We start from the raw sequence: 11,408 nt of genomic DNA on the forward strand, positions 1-11,408 counted from the left end.
AGTTAATTTTAATAATCTATTTAACTCAGTATATCAAATATTGGGTTAAATAGATTATTAAAATAACTTCACTTGTTGCTAGTCTTGGTGTGGCGCTGTGGGCTAATGTGTCAGACTGCAAAGTCATTTGAACTGCAACGTCAGTGGTTTAAGCTCAACAGCTGCTCCTTGGAAACCCTGTACTGGGTTCACTATGGGTCCAAATCAACTTGACGGCACTTAACAACATGTAATCAATACAAAAAACTACCAATGAGATATTTTACACTCTTTTCCCCACCGGTGGTGGTGGTGTGCCATGGAGTCAGTTCCAACTCAGCGACCCTGCATAGGGTTTCCAAGGCTGTCAATCTTTACTGGAGCAGAAAGCTTATCTTTCTCCTGTAGAACAGCTGGTAGTTTCAAACTGCTGACCTTAGGTTAGCCTGATTTGTAACCACTATGCCACCAGAGCTCCTTTTTGTCCCACTAAGTCTTCGAAATCTACTGTGTTATACACATACAGCACATTCTCAGTTCAGTCTCGCCATATTCCCAGAATTCAGTAGCTACACGTGGCAGCGGCTGTTGTGTACCATCAACTCAGTTCTGATTCACAGAGACTGTGGATAGGGTTTCTGAGAGCAGCTTTTCCTATAGTGCCACATGTGGCTAGTGGCTACCATATTGGACAATGTGTGTCTAGACAAAGGCAGTGATCTTGAATACGCCATGCTATGTCCTTTGAGAAAAGGGGTGTAAAAATACTATCTACCTTGCCAGCCACTGTGAGGGTTCAGGGGGATGATGTGGGGAAAGCTCCCAGCTGAGTACATGGTCCCAAGGCCAACTCGAAGTAGGTCAGAAGTATGTGTACCTAGAATCTGGCTAGTCCCTCAACCAGGAAAAGCAGGCAATTGGGAGGTCCCTGAAGGCTTCTGAAAGGGATGTGTGGACTGGTATCAGCCTTACTTAAGCAAGCCTGGGTTAAAGGTGTAACCCCCCACCCCTACCACCTCTCTTCCTTTCCTCCACCTGAAGTCTAGGTCCTGGAGATGGGAGACAGGTTGCGACTGGCACTTGAACAGATACATTACAGCACAATTTGGTTTAATTCACTTCCATTAGGCACCAATTAAAAGGAAATTAGGTGTCCTGGGCAGCCTGTGGAAGCACCTGGGTATAGGAAGCAGCTGACTTCTGCCTCTCTGGATTCCTTTCCCTCCAGGCTTCCTCATGGCAACCCTAACAGCTCCTGACATCCCACAGTTAGGGCTTTCTTAGGGTCTATCTTCAGTAGCCCTTATATTCCTTCTTCCACTACTCCAAGTCCGCCTGCTTCCGGAAGACCCACCTTCCCTTGCCCAGCATCCTCACCATCTCAGGCTATCAAAACACATGCTGTGTCTAGAACAGAGGACTCCAGGCGCCACTGTTTGCAAAGGAGCAGCATAGTCCATCCCTAGCAGAAGCAGCTCTTTTCTGTGGGGAAGCCAGAGTCACATGACAAGGAGGAAGGGAGAGCAGGGGAGGAAGACCCTGAGGATGTCACTTCTCTATAGGGTGGGATGCAGGGAGGGTTGGGCTAGAAAATTTCTGAGGCCCCTTGCAGCTCTGATGTTTTAGAGAACTGACATTTTCAGTGATGTTATATGTGAGATTTGGTACGGACAGTAAGAAGTACTGGAATTTCTCACAAGGAGAAACCGAGATAGTCCTTGATCTGGGAAAAGGCTTCCTAGAGGAGGTCAATGAATAGACAGGAGGACTGGAGGAAGGAGAACATGGAGGCCATTGTAGATGAGAGGAATGGCACGAACAAAGGCACAGGCAAATACACTCAAGACATGCTGGGCATTCTAGAAGGAAAGTACCTTCAAAGTGGGATGAAGAGACCATTGGTAAAGGAGACAGGAGAAGGATGTTGGAGCCAGATTGCAAGGGTCTTGGACACCTGAGCAGTAAGTTTGGATTTTCTCTTGTAAAATGGTAGAGAGCCATAGAAAGTCTTTGAACAAGGAACAGTACTGTACTATACAAGATAAATCAGCTAATCTAAAGGGGAAATGGAGGCCCATGTGGAGGCTGCTGTAGAAACCTAGCTGAGATGATAGAGCCTAAATCAAGCGGGCATGGTATGGAAGAAACAGCTTTTGGAGACATGTAGGGGTGGAATCGACAAGACTGAATGAATGTGGGAGCTGGGGATGGGTAGCTGGAGTCAAAGACGATGGCCGGGTTTCCAGCTTGGATAACTGGCTGCAGTTTCATGTCTTTACTGGGATGGGGACACAGCAGGAGGGGCAGGTCTGGGGAAGGGAAATATTTCCATAATATTGTGCATAGTTTTCATTTCCTTGAGCTGTCGTAACAAATTACAAAAAACTTGATGGCTTATAAAAAGACAGAGGCTAGAAGTCTGAAATCAAGGTGGAAGCAGGGAAGAATCCTTTGGTGGTTGCTGGCAATCCTTGCATTCCTTGCCTTGTGGCAATGTAACTCCCATCTCTGCCTCTGTCTTCACAAGACCTTCCCTGTGTGTCCTCCACGTGTCTCTGTCCAAATCTTGTAAAGACACCAGACGTTGGATTTGGTGGTAATTATGTGCCGTGGAGTCGGTTCTGAATCGTAGCAACCCTGAACAGGGTTTCCAAGGCTGTAAATCTTTATAGGAGCAGAAAGCCTCATCTTTCTCCTACGAAACAGCTGGTAGTTTCGAACTGCTTACCTTGCGGTTCGCAGCCTGATTCATAACCACTATGCTACCAGAGCTCCTTAGACATTGGATTTAGGACTCACTTTAATCCAGTATAAGGAGACCTGGGTAGTGCATTAGGCATTGGGCTGCTAACCACCAGGTCAGTGGTTTAAACTCACCAGCTGCTCTGCAAGAAAAAGATGAGGCTGGCTGCTTCTGTAAAGACTTACTGTCTCTGAAACCCCATTGTCTTTGTTAATAGTGGAAGTACAAGTGGATGGCTTTAACAAACTGAAATTTATTTTCTCATAGTTACGGAGGCTAGATATCCAAATTCAGAATGCTGGCTTTCTCACTCTGGGAACAGGCCCTTGTCTCTTTTCAGCATCTGTGGGTCCATTCTTTGGAGGTCTCCATGTGTCCTGGAATCAATCTTTCCCTGGATTATGGAGCTTCACCATGCAGAGTCCAAAGGATCCCACTGCATGCTCATCTTTCTTGGTGGTAATATGTCTGTCTGCCTCCTGCTTACCTCTCTCCTTTTCTCTCTCATAAGTAAAAGGTGTTGCAGGCCACAGCCCAGGGAAACACTGGATCAGGGCTGCGATCAGATGAAGGGTGTCCCATCTTGCCCTTAGTGCTCTGGTTGGTCACATCAGATCACATCATGGGGGATCCTCCCATAACGCCACATTACGTAACTGCCAAACCACTGAGAATCATGGCCCAGCCAAAGCGACATATCTTATTGTTGTTAAGTGTCATTGTTGAGTTAGTTCTAACTCACAGTGACCCTGTATAATGTTTCCAAGGAGTGACTGGTGGGTTTGAACCACCAACCTTGTTAGCAGTCCAGTACTTATCCTATAGTGCAACACAGGGACTTCTGACATATCTTAGGGAGACACAATTCAGTCCATGACACACATAAAATCCTCACCACTGGACCAATGAGCAACATTCATATAAATGGAGAGAAGATCAAAGTTGTCAAAGGCTTCATTTTGCTCAGATCAACCATTAATGCTCATGGAAGTAGCAGTTAAGAAATCAAATGACGTATTGCATTAGGCATATCTGCTGCACAAAACCTCGTTAAAGTGTTGAAGGGCAAAGATGTCAGTTTGAGGACTAAGGTGCGCCTGATGCAAGCCATGGTATTTTCAATAACTTCATATGCATGTGAAAATTGAATAGTGAATAAGGAAGACAGTAGAAGAATTGATGCATTTGAGTTATGGTGTTGGAGGAGAATATTGAAAGTGCTATGGGCTGCCAAAAAAACAAACAGATCTGTGTTGGAAGAAGTACAGCCAGAATGCTCCTTGGAGGCCAGGATGGCCACACTTCATCTCTCATACTTGGGACATATTGTCAGGAGGGACCAGTCGCTAGAGAAGGATTTCATGTTTGGTAAGGTGGAGGGTCAGAGAAAAAGAGGAAGACCCCAGCAAGATGGACTGGCAAAGTGGCAGCATCAGTGGGCTCAAGCGTGGCAACAATTGTGAGGTTGGCCCAGGACCAGGCAGTGTTTTTTTTGTTGTCACAGGGTCACTGAGTCAGTACCGACTCACCTAACAACAACAGCAACAACAATGAGTCAGAATTGACTCGATGGCAGTGGGTGGGTTTCATCCAGTATAGGGAGCCATGGTTAAGCACTTGGCTGCTAACTGAAAGGTCAGCAGTTCAAACCACCAGACACTCCACGGAGAAAGTTGTGGCAGTCTGCTTTCATAAAGATTACGGCATGGAAAGCCCGTGGGGCAGCATTAGTCTGTCTTACAGAGTCGCTAGGAGTCCGAATCTATTTGACTACAATGGGCTGGGGGTGGGGGAGTCTTAAAATCAGTGTGTGACCTTAAATTGATTACATCTGCAAAGACCTTATTTCCCAAAAAGTCACATGCATAGATACTATGGTTAGGATTAAGGAGCTCTGGTAGCATAGTGGTTATGAATCAGGCTGCTAACCTCAAGGTCAGCAGTTAGTAAGTACCAGCAGTTTCATGAGAGAAAGATGAGGCTTTCTGCTACCATAAAGATTTATAGCCTTGGAAACCCTATGTTACTGTTAAGTGCCGTCGAGTCAGTTCCAACCCATAGTGACCCTGTGTAGGGTTTGCAAGGAGCAACTGGTGAGCTTGAACTACCAACCTTGCAGTTCAAACGGCTTTGCAGTCTGGCGCATTAACCCACAGCACCACACCAGGACTCCTGCAATGTATCTTTGCGGGGCTGGGGCTGAGGGAGGGCACAATTCAAGTACTAGAAGTACCCATTACACACCAAGCAATATGCAGGAAGCTAAAAATAAAACAGCAAAACACATGGCGTCTGCTCATGGAGGTCATTGTGTAGTGGAAGAAACAGACTTCAATCCAATAAGCATATGGATGGATGTTTAATAACAAACTGAAGGAAAGAAGCAGATAACAGAGCTACTCACCCCAGATGGGGTATCAATGCTTCATCTCAACTCTGAGAGAATGTTTGTATGAACTAGGCAAAGCCCATGGGATATTCCAGATGGAACAAAGCAAGGGTATTCCAGATGGAACTATATGTGCAAAGGCCCTGGGGTTGGAGTGAGCATAGAATGTTCAAGAAATGGAAAAGTCACTGTGGGTAGGCCAAGGAAAATGAAAGGGAGAAATTGAGGCGATGAAGCTGGAGAGATCAGTAGGGGCCTGACGTGATTGGATATCTACTGTAACACAATCACTCTGGTTGCTGGATCAGAAATGCATGTATGTGTGCTGAAGAATGAAAGTGGATACAGAGAGACCAGTAGGAGACAACCCTTAAGATAAAAACTAGGGGAGTGCTTTGGAGATGGGGAATGGAACCTATATATATGTCCTGGGGAGAAGTGTCAGCCGCTGGTGTGGATTCATGAATGTGACGGGTTTCTGTCTTGCACACCTGGATGGATGGAGGTGCACAGGAAAAAGCTCTAGTGTAGGAGAGATGATTGGCCTTGGGGCTCCTAGTGTGGCACTGCAGGGTAAGCACTGGACTTCGAACCACAAGCTCGGAGCTTCAAACCCACCAGCTGTTCCTCAGAAACCCTATACAGGATCACTATGAGTCAGAACTGACTCGACAGCATTTAACAATGACATGTTAATCGTGAGATACCTTTGAGATGAACAGAAGATGTCACTTTAGAAGTAGGCGGTTGGACCACTGGACTGGAACTTAGGAGAATGGCTGGGCTGGAATGCTGACATGGCAGGAAGACAGATCGGAGTGGGTTGTAGAATGAGTGGGAGGTGAAGAAATGAAGATGATCTAGACAATTCTTAGAATGGGGCTATAAACAGGGTGAGGGAAAACTTAGTCTAGAGTAGGCTTTGAAGGTGGATTCACTGAAGAGGATGATGGAACATTCCCAGGATGGAGTGGCTGCCCTTACCTCCTCTGCAAGATCCTACATAATGATGGACCCAAAATAACCAGCTCCACCACCTGGGGTGGGGGCAGGGTCTTGAGAAATGGATACCATCAATGAGATTGATTCTGCTCATTAGTTGGGCTACAGGCTGGCCACAACTCCTGAAGAGGATGGGGGTGGCTGTGGCAGTCGAGGAATGGGCAGGTGGGTAGGCACGCTACAAAGCGCGCCTCTAAGACCTTCTGGAAAGCAGAAACTCTGGATTCTATGTGGAACTCCCAGGGCAAATCAGATATAGGTCCCAGACACTGCCTAGTCTCTGCGCCTCCTGAGCTCTCCCTGACAAATCTCAGCTCCCCACTGGACCTATTCAGGACTGGTACGTCCCCATCCCCTGTGGTGGCACGGCCTAACTCCAGCCATCAATCCAGGAGTCCCTAGAGTCAACCAAGAAAGTCAATATTTAATTTGGGCACCATGTTAATGTCATCGATCACCAACTCCCCCCTTCCACTTAACCCAGGTTCATTTGTCACTTCCCACCCACTGGTAGTGGGTGCTGGGACCCAGTGGAGACAGCTCAACCTGGAGTTGGTGTGGGAAGATTGGCCTATATGGAGGTGCCGCCCTAAGCCACCCAGCTACCCATTCACCCTGAGAATCACTGGACTGCATGGTCTGAGTCCCTCAAGCCCTTTGCCTGGGGAGGGTAGAGAGATCAACTTTTCTCCTTGGTGGGGGCTGAGTCTGATGCCCTGTGGAGTCCAGACGCAGAGCAGGTGAGGTAAGGGGTTAAGTGAGCAAGATAGAGCTTATGGGAGGTGCCACTATGGAAGAGTTGTGAGAGCAAATCCCAAGATCCAGAGCCCAACAGCTGGCCAACCTCAGGCTTCGGCAGTGCTTCCTGGTCCAGGTGCACTCATATGTAGAACCCCCACATGAGGAGCCTGAGACCAGGGGGCCCATTTCTAGAGCCTTTGAGAGAGGAGCTTGGGGGAGTGAGCTTAGAGACTTAAGGGCCCACTGAGGCAGCAAAACGGGATGGAGGAGGGTAGGACCTGCCTCCACTGTTTGTGCTGTGTCAGCTCTGTGGGTCCAGATGTGGCTGTGCTTCATCCTCCCTCAGCCCACCCCTGCACCCCTACTCTCAGGAAGGGGATGGGGCTTGCTTTGGGGATAATTGGGCTCAAAACCCAGCTCAATCCTCAACTTGCTGTGTGATCCTGGGGAAGTTAAGTAACCTCTCTGAGCCCTGGTTTCTTCCTCTGACATGCCTCTTAGGACCTTGGTCACATCGTACATTTTTCAAAGGGTCAGGGATGGACAGGGGAAGGCCTCAGTGGACTAAGGAGATGTTCCCCAGGAAAGTTCCCACAGTGAGCCGATACTCACAATCCTGCTGTCGCTAACCACCTGCAGGCTACTCAATGTCAGGCTGGGGCCAGGAGGACACCTTTGTTGTTGTTAAGTGCCGTTGAGTTGGTTCCGACCCATAGCGACCCTGTATAGGGTTTCCAAGGAGTGACTGCTGAGCCTGAACCACTGACCTTGCAGTTCAAACCGACCTTGCAGTCCAGTGCATTAACCCACAGTGCCACACCAGGACTCCTCATTTTCCTGAGTTCATGCACCAACACCATGGCACTGAGGGATCAGTCAGCCTAGCCCTGCTACCTAGCACTGGATGGCCCAGTGGGCAGACTAAATATTACCTGTGGTACAGCAAGGCAGCAGCAGCACATACACACACATAAGCAGGAAAGATATTTTGCTTCAATGGACTTATCTGGAATTTTGCAATAGAAAAATTCAAAAGAAATTGTTTTCATTTCAGCATACACATAAAGATTATGCTTCATGGATTAGTGTTATTTCTGTTATGAATTATGGATGGGGAACACCAGACTCTTTTCCATGAGCATGGAACCTAAATGTCTTAATCTGGTCCAACTGACCCCTGTCCTGAGCTGCCCATGGACTTACTGGGCCAGTGGACACACTCGGAGACTTTCAGTCAAGTATTGAGCCAGGAGAGCCTGACTTGATGGTCTATTTCATTAAACATTGTCTGATGCTAACCCTGGGCTGGGGGTTGACCATGTAAAGGTAAGAAAGACACAGTCTCTAAGGAAACCAAGGAGGATGAGCAGGGAAAGGGGCAGGTTTGGTTTAAACTACTCACACCTTCCAGAAGCTTCTCATTGCTCTTAAAGTCCAGGCTCCTTGCCATGGCTCAAGAGTTGGGCATGACCCAGCTGCCCCTACATTCTGATCACATCTCCTGCCACTTTTTCTCTACACATCCCTAGAGACAACCAACCACATGGCCTCCTTTCTATTCCTTAAATAAATGTTTCTTCTACCCCAGGTCCTTTGCATTTGCTGTACTCACCACTTGAATGCCTCCTACCCTGGTTATCTGATTTGTTGGTTACTCATCTCTTGATTGAAGTCCTGGTGTGGCGCTGTGGGCTAATGTGTCAGACTGCAAAGTCGTTTGAACCACAAGGTCGGTGGTCCAAACTCACCAGCCGCTCCTTGGAAACCCTATACAGGGTCGCTATGGGTCGGAATTGACACTTAACTTAATCGATGGCACTTAACAACAACAACAACAACATCTCTTGATTACCACTGCCTCAGAAGCCTTCTGGAGTCCTGGTGTGGTGCTGTGGGTTAATGTGCCAGACTGCAAAGAACTGCAAGGTCAGTGGTTCAAACTCACCAACATCTCCTCAGAAACCCTATACAGGGTGGCTCTGAGTCAGAACAGATTTGAAGGCACTTCACAACAATAACAACAACAACAGAAGCCTTCTATAACTACTCTTTCTCCTCAGTAATTTGATCACATCACCTTATTTCCTTCCATAGCCCGGTTTCTCATCATCTGAAATGAAATCACCTGTTTGCTGTTTATTGTCTTTCTCCCCCAGTAGATTGTAAACCCCTGAGGGCAGAACAGGGTTGTCATCACATACCTGCATGTGATTGGAACTTAATATTGTGTGAATGAATGAATGAACAAATGCGGAGTCTAGGGTTCCCATTGGACATTTAGGGGAGGCTGTTCAGGAAACATCTGAAGGTCTGGCCCTGACCTAGGCACATGTTGTCTGTCTGTGTGTGCATGCACATGTCTGTATAAGGGGGGCACTGCATGCACAAGCCTGGGAAGGAGCGTGCCCCATAGGACGGGAGCCTCAGGGCATGCATGTTGCAGGAAACACATTCCTTGAATACTAACTCACTGCTGGGCTGAAGCCCTGGCTGCTGCTGAATTTTTCACTGTCAGGGTCTAGGGTTGATTGAGAATGGGGGTTGGGAAGACAGAGCATCCACGTTCAGAAGGCCAAGTGCACTTTTGTGCGCATGTGTCATGTGCAGCTATTTAGGCAGAGTTTCGACTCATACCCAGATGGCCATGCATGGGTGCTCTGTGAGCTGCATGTCTGAGCATGCAGCTGCCCCTCCTGACCTGCAGTGCACACAGGTGAATTGTCTTTGACATGCTGTCACTTCCAAGCCCAACATTCCACTATCCAGGCATTCTTAAAGGGAAAGGAGGTGTTTCAGGGAGGCCTTAGAGACTGTGACGTTCCACTGCCCCCCATTGCATGGAGAGGAAAACAGGCTCACCAGGGGAAAGGCTGTTAGAGGGCACACCATGAGTAGTGGAGGGTCAGGGCTACAACTCAACTCAGATGTCCTGAGTGTTTAACTCTGAACATTTACTGAGCACCTAAGACTCCAGGTGTGGCACTGGACTGTGAACCACAAGGTCGGCAGTCCAAGCCCACCAGCTGCTCCTTGGAAACCCTAGACAGAGTCGCTGAGTCAGAACAGACTTGATGGCAGTCAATGACAATAATGATGTATCTGTTCACACCAGGGACTCACTACACTGGAGAAGTTCACAGTCTGAGAAACAGGAGCAAGGGAAAAGGGAGGAGAGGCAGATCTGGACAGGAGCAATAGGCGTCTCCTCTTCCTTGTGGGGAGGGTCTCAAGAAAGTCTTCTTAAAGATGGAAACCTTTGCACTGAGCTTCAAAGACGAAATGAAAGCTCAGCAGTCAGGGAAAAGGGAACGAACACTCCAGGCAGAGGGTGCCACGTAAGCAAAGGCACAGAGGCATGAAACAACCTGGCAAGTTTGGGGAATTGCAAATAGTGCAGGAGGGACAGAGAGGAGAGGAGAGGAACACACAGGGAGGATGGGCTGCAGAGGGAAGCAGGTTCAGGCCCGTGATAAGGTTTGGATTTTATTGTGAAGGCAGTGGGAAAACACTAACATTTTTTAACAGGTCAGACTTGGGTTTTAGAAGGATTTCTTTAGCTACCAAGGAAACATCGATTCAACAAATACATTCTGAGCATTTACTACATGCTACGAATTGTGTTGTGTATTGTGGATATGCTTTTGAATGAGACACATAGTACTTGGGGACACAGATGTAGTAGGTTGGAGTCTTGGCACACAAACTCAAGGATGCAGGAAACACCCCACTTCTGTATTCTCTTTATATCAACGCCAACTGGCTCACTCTAACTAATCCCTTTCCTACAGGATGGCTGACAATTCACCCCTTATTGAAGACCCCTTTTACCTCCTCAAAGGTTAATAGGAGGGGGCTTCAAAAAGTTTGTGGAAAATAGAATGAAAAGATAATAGAATTTTTCCAGGAACTTTTTGAAACCCCCTTGTATAAAGGATCTGCTAATCTCACCTGGGCAGTCCTGGTGTGATGCTGCAGATTAACACACTAGACTGCAAGGTCAGCTTGAACCACAAGCTCAGAAGTTCAAGCTCACCAATTGCTCCTCAGAAACCCTATAAAAGGTCACTGTGAGTCGGAAGTGATTCAATGGCACTTAACAACAATCTCACCTGTAGCTAAAGCATGGAGGAGGTGTCTCCTGTCCTGGGTCTGTACTGGTCACCACAGAGATGCCTCTTACCCTAGTCTACAGGGTCCCTTGAAGTCACATCACTTGGCAGTTCATCTGCCACTTTGAGATGCCCAGCAACATTGCTGAGGCAAGTGCCAGCCTCACTACCCAGGTCCCTGCCACACTACTCCTGTTACCTTTCAGGGAGGGGGTGCTGGGCACAGGCCCCCCCCCCATCCACACCCCTTGCAGCTAGCTCCCATCTCTCCTTTGTCACTGACCCCACAGCTTGTCCTTCCTCTCCTCCCCAGCCCTCGGGAACATGTGACACGGCTGCTTCCAGGAGTTTAGCTTTTATAGAAATCAGGAAATCAGGATGAGCCATCATACTTCGGTGGCTTTGTGTTCAGCCCTGCACAGTTCCCTAAGGCTAGGAAAATCAA

Source organism: Chrysochloris asiatica, unplaced genomic scaffold, assembly GCF_000296735.1.
Source record: "Chrysochloris asiatica unplaced genomic scaffold, ChrAsi1.0 scaffold00047, whole genome shotgun sequence".
Taxonomy (NCBI): Eukaryota; Metazoa; Chordata; class Mammalia; order Afrosoricida; family Chrysochloridae; genus Chrysochloris; species Chrysochloris asiatica.